Below are 10,366 nucleotides of genomic sequence, written 5' to 3' on the forward strand. Positions count from 1 at the left end.
GCGTTTGGGGCGGGGTGGCGGCGTATATAAAGGGGCGGGGTGGGGCGGCTTGGAGGAGGGGTCAAGGCGGCGGCGGTGGAGTGGAGTCCGGCTCGCACTCCTTGTTCAAGTGAGCGGCGACGGCGAGCACGCGGGGGCGGCGGCGGCGGCGTCCTGCCTCGGCTGGGCCTTAGGCCCAGTCGGGTGCGGGAATTTTTTTTAAATAATTTCGCTGACCGAAATAAAATCCTAGAAAAATAAATAAAAAACTAAAAATGCGAAAATAAATTATCACCGTCTAAATAAAATATTTAGAACGAGATGAACATTTTCTTGGCGCTAAAATGAAATTTTGAAAATGTGCAATTTTTCTAATGCAAACAAAATTGCAATAAAATCCAAATAGAACAAATATTTGATTTTAGTATTTTTCCTCCAATATTTCATTTATTTTGGAGAAGTCATATTATCTCCTCTCTTGTATTTTAATATGAAATATTTTCGTAGAGAAAAATAATTAAAACCAAAATCCTTGTTTCAAAATTTGATAAAAGAATCAAATATGAAAACCGGGAAATCCCCAACTCTCTCCGAGGGTCCTTGAGTTGCTTAGGATTTCGAGGATTACGGAACGGAAAGCAATAAAACCTGATATGCAATGATGATCTAATGTATAACATTCCAAGTTGAAAATTTGGGATGTTACACTGTGACACCGCCAATCAGCACCTCGCGAGTTGCGAGGCTGAGGAAGAGGTGTTGTGTCGGCGTGCTAGGAAACAGCCATGCACCAGGGCACTCGTGGCATGCCGCAAGCGCTCCTATGAGCGCCGTGGCTTTTAGCATGAGTGTAATTTTTGTTTCGTTAGGCGATCTCATTAGTTTTGGGACTCAAATGATAAATCTCGAACGTTCATGAATTATTAGCGTCCTTAATTATGTATGTAAAGGGAAAGTTCAGAAACCTTGTGTATTCGTACGCATTTTGCAAGTACGTGCATATAGCACAAACTTTACTATATACTATCGCACTACACGTCTCTCTCTATATATGCTTGCAGACTGTGCTACTCCCTCGGTCCAGGTCAACAAGTCATCTTTGGTTGTGCACCGTGACCAAGAAGGATGGAAGACTTATACACCTAGACGGAGGGAGTACTACTATTATTTATATACGTGCAAATGCACGTTTTAACATTACGATGCGGTTTTTGTAAAAGTAGAAAAACAGCACTAGTCAAGCTTGTTAAATGATTCAATGCAAAACAAATGCAAAGATGCTCGTTTGATTGTTTACATTTAGCTTCCTTCTCTGTGGTTATTTCTCTATCGTACTTTGTACGGAGTATCTCACTGGTTGGAAAGGCATGCAAATTCCCAAACCGCTTCCTACACCCTGTATCAAATTTTTTGCCTAACAAGTTTTGCCGTGCAATTGGAATTCCAACTTGAGTACTACTACTATTAGGAGTACCAGGGGCCAGTTCTTTTAGGCTTCTAGATTAGTAATCCCATAACTACTACCTCCGTCCTAGTTTATTGGTCCCCATTGTAATGTGTGTCAAATTTTGATCATAAATTTAACTAATGAAATGTTAGTGCATGTCACATGCACTAACATTTTATCAGTAAAATCTTTGGTCAAAATTTAGCACAAATTACAATGGTGAGGAATAAACCAGGACGGAGGTACTACTAGTAGTAGTTTAGAAGCCCAAATAAATGAGTGAGGCACCTTAATGTTACTCTCCACTGTGACTAGTCTTATGGGAAAAGCTAGGGAAGCCGCCAAAAGAACTGGCCTAGGAGTAGTAGCTAGGGATACTAGGAGTAGTAGCTAGGGATCGAGTGTGCGAGATGAACTAGAGAAAGTAAACGCAGAGAGATGAAATGCAAAAAAGACAGAGGGATGTGATGGTTGCTTGTTCGTTTATTTTACCAGGCCACTTATTACTATGAGTGGTTGGGTTTTGTGATACGACGGCTTTACTGCCGCGCCACGAGCGGGGTGAGAATCCCGTGGAGCGCCACCCTCTACACTAGTACTACTAAATCGGTCGTGGTTTATCCCCCATTGAATTTGACTAAAGATTTAACTGACAAAATGTTAGTGCATGTCAACAAAAACAATATCGTTTGGTTCTTATTTGAACATAGTTTTCAATGATATAATTTTAGGTGGCATGCATCATCATTTATCGTACTATATATAAAGTTAGTTCAATTTTTGGTCGTACTTATCTATAGTAAGGTGCCCGTGCGTTGCACGGAAGAGTGAAATGCATTAATTGGGCAGTTGTTTATTTTGACAAAAGATGTGGGGGTCATATCATGTGTAACGGGTATCGATAGGTTTGGTCGGATATTATCTCATCCCTAGAGCTCACAAACATCCGGGTGAAATAGATAAAAAAGTATCTTTTGAAAACAAAAGCGTTCAACTGCTCAACCTGCATCCAAAACTTGTGAAGAAATAACTCTTATTGTGCTTTGCAGGAAATGATCTTCAATTAGTTTTTTGAGTATCCATTCTTATACATGTTGGTTAAAGATGACATGGCACTTTCTTATAGTCAACAGTTGGCCATACTATTTAAGTATTAACCATGCTCTTATGCACCTAGATGGAGGGATTAAATCAGGATGACTTGGAAGGGGGTAGAGGATATGTATGAAATGGTTCATCCTAAGTCTTTCACCAGTCCTGTAGTAAAAATTCATACATGGAAGATTCTAGACTAAACCATAAATGGATACACTTCTATTCATGCGCGATACTCCAATAGAGCATGATCATGCATGGAAGTCTCCACATGCTTAGACAACAGATTACGTTGAGCGAAGACTAAGGATCAACATTTAACTTAGTAATGCACATGTCCTAGTGAACCTCCTTGGAGTCCCCATGCACATTGTTAGGGGTCAAATAATACCATTCTTCTTTACATCAGCGGGAAGGTCCCAGCTCGGTAGAGTCCAAGTCAGCTTGACATAGCCAGTGTCGCCGCCCACGTACCTCCAAGGGGTAGTAATAGTGAGCATGCACCCGTACATCGGCCTCGTGTTAGTGTCAGCGTCAGCGGCGTCGCCCCTGACGCACACTACAGAGATGTGGCGGCGGCATGCGCGGGCCTCGCCGGTGGCCACGATCAAGAGGAAGATGCTACTGTCCTCCTCCGAGACTAGCAGGTGGCGCTGATCCTCTAGCGACTCTGGCACGGTGAACGGGTAGCACATGTCATACTTGATGTTCTTCGCCAAGGGCCAGTAGTGATCGCCGCACGTCTGCGTCAAGTGATGCACGATGTCTGTCGGCGAGCCCCAAAACGGCACCGGGCACTCATAGCAGTAGACGAAGGGCTCCTTGGAGGAATCGACCAAGCCATCCATGAAACGGGAGTGGCTGTAGGGCACGTTCCGCCAGTTGAATATATGAGCAAGTTACTATGATATTTACTACAAAATAAATCATGACAGCTATAACAGAGATTAAACTAATCATGCGGACTAGCATAGTAGATGAACAGATCGAATCTAGGACACAAACTATAAACATGATTTCTATGATGGTTTCTAACAGGAAGGACATCAACACATACGGTGCAACGGGAGTAGCACCATTGGCGTTGAGGTTGTCGCCCATGTCATTGAGGAAGAGGTTGCCGAGGTCGGGGAATAAGTCGTCATTGGTGAAGTCGTTGCTGCTAGCAATCGCGAGAGTGCGCTCCCCAAATTTCAACAGTGCCCGCCGAATGGAGTGCAGGAGGGAGTGGCTGTAGGGGACGTTGCGGCCGCCGAATGAAGCGCATGAGTAGCCCACGAAGCAGTAGATGGTGCTCCTCCCTAGTGTCTATTCTTATCTCTATCTCTACTACTCTTCATTGTTTTTTTATAATATACTAGTTGTAGTTGTGAAATCGAATAGTACTGTACCGTCCACTGCACGCCCTGTTGAACACGCCTCCTCGCCTCCATCAAACCTCTCTGTTAAACCTGCATGCAAACAGAGCAACCTACTCCGACCCGCGGGAGGAAATTTTTCGGTTGCCGTTGGAGAATAATAGAGTCACGTCCAATCCATTTGAGTTAATTGTGTGTATGATTCTCCCTCTATAAAAAGTTAATTGCATCCTTAATCTTTTATTCTAAGTACTCTGTGGGTTCCACTCTTAGTATAGTGTACATGACTCGCAGGCCGGCTACGAATTGGCACAGAAAGTTAAAAAGAAACAAATCCATGACTTGCAGGATTGGAGTTAGCACTGATGGCGGTTCGTAGTCGTTCCACGCTCGGGCATTGAAGTTTGTAACTATTTTAGATTAGAACTTACTACTCGTCTGGTGCTAGTAGTAGAGCAGAGTCCTACTCCACTACTACTCTACTCAAGCAAGTTAGGGCATAGTAGTAGTTACTGTAGGGAGTACCAGTACTGTGATCACTCAAGCAAGTTGTCTGACTTCGATATGACCCTATGTTGTAGGACGCCTGGTGTCCCTACCCTTCCTAATCCCAAAACCTTTCAAAGAAAAGCAGCATGGCAGTTGTAGGTGGTTTCTGGCTCGATCAGACGATGGCGAACGATTGATGATTGTTCACACGTACCAGAAGTGTTGTTTCGCAGAATACAATCACAGTCACTACAAGGTCTTTGAGCATGATCCTAGATTCTCTGGGCCTTCAAAAAATTTTGACTGGAGGTTGGTAAGTAGCCCTGGTACACGCTCTTTGTTTTTCAGACTGAATTATCCGACTAACCAGGAGATAACCGACGGCAGGGATCATGATGGCAGCGCAGTTTCGTTCATCAGGCAAAACAGTGTGTACACAGCGTACCATGCGTCTCTGCATGCACCATACCCTGATATGTGCCGCCACGCTCTGCAGCCCAAATTAGGAGATAGGGTCGCAAGTATCAGACTTCAACCTGCTGGCTGGAGTTTCCCCCGTCAGGCACCCATCTGGTTCAAGCCGTCACCCAATCTCCGCAACTTAATAAATAGGAACATCTAACTGAGCCAGTTAGTTAGATGCGTACACTTGGTGTAGTAGGATCTTTATTTAGTTTGATGCATACAATTGTTCTTTTTTGGTAGCCCTTCTGTAATGATGGCTGATGTTTGCTTTGGAAGAGAGAGCTGCGTCTTCACTCTTCTGGCCTGCTTACTACTTCTGTTGCACCCCCAGCCCTGGTTGTTGTTGCTGCTATTTTCAATGTACAATCAGTAGTATATTTCGTCTGTTGGTTGAATAAATGTGTCGTTAGAACGACAAACACAATGTTTTGCAAGTCGTTGCACAGTTCAATCCTTTATTGCCTCGTACCGTACGTAGCGCATACTATTTTTTGTACGGAACACATTTTCCACTTGTTGATAACATGGAGCCCACTGATGAAGACCTAATAGAGAAGCCCATAATTAACTAGAAGGGAGGCTCTCACATGAATCCGGCCCAGGTACATGGTCATGGTCCCCTAAACATAAATAAGTAAATAAATAAATAAAGCTAAATGCTCATGCATCAGTTCTTTAAATTCACGATTTAACAGGAGGATATTATTTCCTATGATAGTGTTGTTACATTCAGTCGATATTATCTTTCGGCAAAGATAGCGACCAGTCTTCTTCCTCCTAGCATTTTTTTCCTGCAACCAGCGGACCCGTGCAAATCGTAGTCAACGTCATAAATAGATCCGGTCCATGCTTATTTTTCAATAAGAATGTGCAACCCAGCCCAGCACATTAGCGGCAACACTTTATCCTCCGCCTTGGTGCGCTCGCCGCGGCGCCGCCGTGCGGCCCTGTCAACATAGTTTTTTTCGAAATGGTCCCTATCAACATAGTGAATCGGGAGAGAACTGTAGTTGTGAGTATGACAATACGGACCCACCAGGTCCACTCCCGAATACAAGCATGCGCCTCTTTTACTACTCAGATGAACCCATCGTTTTTTTCTCTAATCCACCCTGCTGATATCTGGGACCCACATCATTTTCAACGTATAGTCAATTAATGACAGAATTGCACAGCTTTTTATTAGTAGTAGTTCAGAGGAGCAGGCTATAAACTGGGTTGTGCGGTCTCTTTGGCCCATCTAACAACATGACCAGCCCAGCAGTTTTTTCTTTTGGAAAATAGGTAGCCCAATATTTCTTTTTGAAGAATACCCAAGCTAGGCCTATTTGTTTTCTCCGACTTACTGGCTGCAAATCTTTCAAGATGAGGAGGGATGCATTCCAGTCTGGCCAAAGAGTATGGTCAGTGTCTGTTAAAAGTAATATCAAAAGGGGTTGAAAATTCCAAAAAAATAGCAAATGGGATATTAGTTTCTTCTTTGTTTTTGGTCTTCACTGATATCTTATACGTATTTCATTGGATTTAACATGACATAGTACTAATTTATGTTTAAATTTGTTTTAGTATGGCTACTAATTTTTGGATTAAGAATATTTTGTTCCCTAGCAAAAATTTGCGAATTTTCAAAATTTCCCACATATTTAGTTAATTTTTTTAACCCTGGTACTGACCAAACATGGGCAACAATTCTAAAAATGGAAAACGGGCTGCAATAAATTCCATATGAATTAGAAAATGAGTAAAAATTATAAAAATAATAGCAAATGGGTTGTACATGCCATAGATTTCGAGGTTGACTTGTTTACGCAAGGCTTTGTCAGTCAACACAAGATTCTAGCAGCAGTGAATGTTGGATGTCCATCCAACGGCCAACGTGCTTCTTCAATCTCTGATCTTCCTGCTCTAGCCGCCTAAACTAGCATCGGCGGGACTGCCTGCTTCCTCCTCTTGTGGCCCGCTGTGATGCCGCGCAGGCTTCCCCGGCCCACCCTACACCCTCCGCTAGCCTGGCCGCACGCAATCAACTGCCTCCTTATTACGCAGAAAAAATGATTCCTCCCACTGACATCTAAGGCGCACTGGTTGGGAGGCTGACCTGTGGGCCTACTAAGTTGACGCGTACGCAGGGCTTGTCAACTTAGTAAAGAAATGATGCTAGCAGCAGTAACCGTTGGATTTGAATCGAACGGTCATGTTGCTTCTTCAATCGCCGCTCTTCTTACACCAGCCGCCCAAACTAGCGCCGGCGAGACCGCCAGCTCCTCCCTCCAGTAGCCGGCTATGCTGCCGTCGAGGCCTCATCTCCCCCTACTACTCACACCGCTAGCTAGGCCCGCGGCAACGGCAGCCTCACACCGCAGCCGAACCAGTGAACCCACACAATCCTCTCCATGTGGGCAGCCACTGCCGCATCTTCCCCGGCTCCGCGTCGTCCCCTTCCTAGGACTCATCATCGTCCATAGCCCTGGTGCTCTCGGCGCGGCTTGGTCAATGTGGTCAACGACCGACTTCCATCGGAAAAGTACTGTACGTGGAGAGGCAGACAGCTGGGTCCATAGCCACAACCCAGTCTTTTTTTATTTGCCAAGTAAGTCGCTTTGTCACGCTTATTGGGCTGCAAATCTTTCAAGATGAGGAGAGCGTTTTTAAAACACATCAAATCGATAATTAGTTTCAAAATTCTTTTTTTCATTTCAATATTTTAAATTGCATTGATTTTTATGCCTAGACAATTTGTTGGATTTTATATTGATATATATTTATTTTTAAAATCTGTTTGAACGTGACTCGAAATTTTGAGATTGAAAACAGTTCGGACCGCACCGAAATATGAAAAATTTCGTATAATTTTTTAACCGTGGCCACAATATGGGCTGTAATGTTAACAAAAAGAATATGGGCTCCAAAAAAACTTAAGAATTAGCAAATGGGCTATAAATTATTATAAATAATGGCAGATGGGTTGTATGATGTTTTCCACAAATTTGAGGCTTTCCAAAAAAAGGTTGACATGCAAGCAGTGACTGTTGGATGTCCATCCAATGGCCGTCGTGCTTCTGCAATCTCTGCTCTTCCTTCTCCAGCCGCTCAAACAAGCGCCGGCGGGACTGCCTACTCTCTCCTCCCCCCGGCTGGCTGTGTTGCTGCGCAAGCCTCATCGCCCCATCGTACTCCCATCGCTGGCCTAGCCATCCCTCTATTATTGTCTTGAAAGATTTGCATCCCAACAGGCCTGACAAGGCGACTTACTTGGCAAATCACAAAAAAACTAGGCTGTGGCCGTGGACCCAGCTGTCAGCCTCTCCACGTACACTACTCTTCCGATGGAAGTCGTTCCTTGATCATGTTGACCACGCCGCACGGAGAGCACCACGGCGGTGGACGACGGCGAGGCCTAGGAAGGGGACGACGCGGCAGTGGAACCCCGCGCGGAGAAGACTACGAGGGTTCACTGGTTCGGCTGCGGTGTGAGGCTGCCTTCGCCGTAGGGCCTGGCCAGCGGTGGGAATAGTAGGGGGCGGTGAGGCCTGTGTGGCAGCACAGTCGGCCACGGGAGGCAGGAGCATGCGGCACGACCGGCGCTGCTTTGGGCGGCTGGAGCAAGAAGACCAGAGGTTGAAGAAGCACTACGGCCGTTGGATGGACATCGTACGGTCACTAGACCTAGAATCATTCATATTGACTAAGTTGACAAAGCCCTTCATCCCCGTCAACTTTGTAGGCCCACAAGTCAGCCTCCCAACAAGGTGGCCGGGGGAATATTCATTTTTTTGTGCGTAATAAGGAGGCACTTCCAATGGGTCCGAGCTGACAGCAGGGGGGGCATTTTTTTCACGAAATACGGTGGCCTGTCTGGTGGGTCCCAGCAGTCAGGAGGAAACGATTTTTTCGCAAAATACTGGTGGCCCGTCCGATGGGTCCCCGCTGTCAGGTGGAGTAATAATTATTTTGCACGTAATAAGGAGGCACTTCCTTGCTACGACAGTGGACCCAGCTGTCAGCCTCTCCACGTACAGTCCATGTCCGATGGAAGTCGTTCCTTGACCATGTTGACCATGCCGCGCCGAGAGCACCAGGGCTATGGACGACGGCGAGGCCTAGGAAGGGGACGACGCGGAGCCGGGGAAGACGCGACAGTGGATGTCCACGCGTAGTGGAGTATGAGGGTTCACTGGTTCGCTGCGGTGTGAGGCTGCCGTCGTTGCAGAATAACAGTGGGTGTGGGTGAGTAGAGGGATGGCCTGGCCAGCGGTGAGAGTAGTAGGGGGCGGTGAGGCCTCCGCTGCATCATAGCCGGCCACGGGAGGCAGGAGCACGAGGCACGACCGGCGCTGGTTTGGGCGGCTGGAGCAAGAAGACCAGAGGTTGAAGAAGCACTACGGCCGTTGGATAGACATCGTACGGTCACTGGAGCTAGAATCGTTCATATTGACTAAGTTGACAGAGCCCTCCGTCCCCGTCAACTTAGTAGGACCACAAGTCAGCATGCCGCTAAGGTGGGTCCCAGCTAGCAGGGGGGTATTCATTTTTTTGTGCGTAATAAGGAGGCACTTTCGGTGGGTCTGAGCAGACAGCAGGGGGAACGTTTTTTTTCGTGAAATATGGTGGCCCGTCGGGTGGGTCCCAGCAGTCAGGGGTAAACGTTTTTTTCGCGATATTCTGGTGGGAGTCCGGTGGGTCCCTGCTGTGAGGTGGAGGAATAATTATTTTCCGCGTAATAAGGAGGCACTTCCTTGCGGCTGTCGTGGACCCAGCTGTCAGCCTCTCCACGTACAGTATTCTGCCGATGGAATTCGGTCGTTGACCACATTGACCACGCCGCGCCGACAGCACCACGGCGGTGGACGACGACGAGGCCTAGGAAGGGGACGACGCGGAGCCGGGGAAGACACGGCAGTGGATGCCCACGCGGAGAGGAGTACGAGGGTTCACTGGTTCGGCTGCGCTGCCGTCGTCGCAGAATAAGAGGGGGTGTGGGTGAGTGGAGTGGAGGGATGGCCTGGCTAGTGGTGGGAGTAGTATGGGGGCGGTGAGGCCTCCGCGGCAGCACAGCTGGCCATGGGAAGCAGGAGCAGGCGGCACGACCGGCGCTGCTTTGGGCGGCTGGAGCAAGAAGACCAGAGGTTAAAGAAGCACTACGGCCGTTGGATGGACATTGTACGGTCAGTCGAGCTAGAATCGTGCATTTGGACTAAGTTTACAAAGCCCTTCGTCCCCGTCAACTTAGTGGGCCCAATATACTGGGTCCCAGATAGCAGGGGGAGTATTCATTTTTTAGTGCGTAATAAGGAGGCACTTCCTTGCGTGCGAAGATATAGCTGGTGGGTCCGAGCTGTCAGCGGCGGTAACGTTTTTTCGTGAAATACAGAGGCCGTTTCGGTGGGTCCCAGATGTCAGGCGGAGGAAATCATTATTTTGCGCGTAATAAGGAGACATTTCCTTGCATGCGGCCGTGGACCCAGCTGTCAGCCTCTCCATGTACAGCCCACTTCAGATGCATGTCGGTCGTTGACCACGCTGACCACGCCAC

Source organism: Triticum aestivum, chromosome 2A, assembly GCF_018294505.1.
Source record: "Triticum aestivum cultivar Chinese Spring chromosome 2A, IWGSC CS RefSeq v2.1, whole genome shotgun sequence".
NCBI classification, from domain to species: domain Eukaryota; kingdom Viridiplantae; phylum Streptophyta; class Magnoliopsida; order Poales; family Poaceae; genus Triticum; species Triticum aestivum.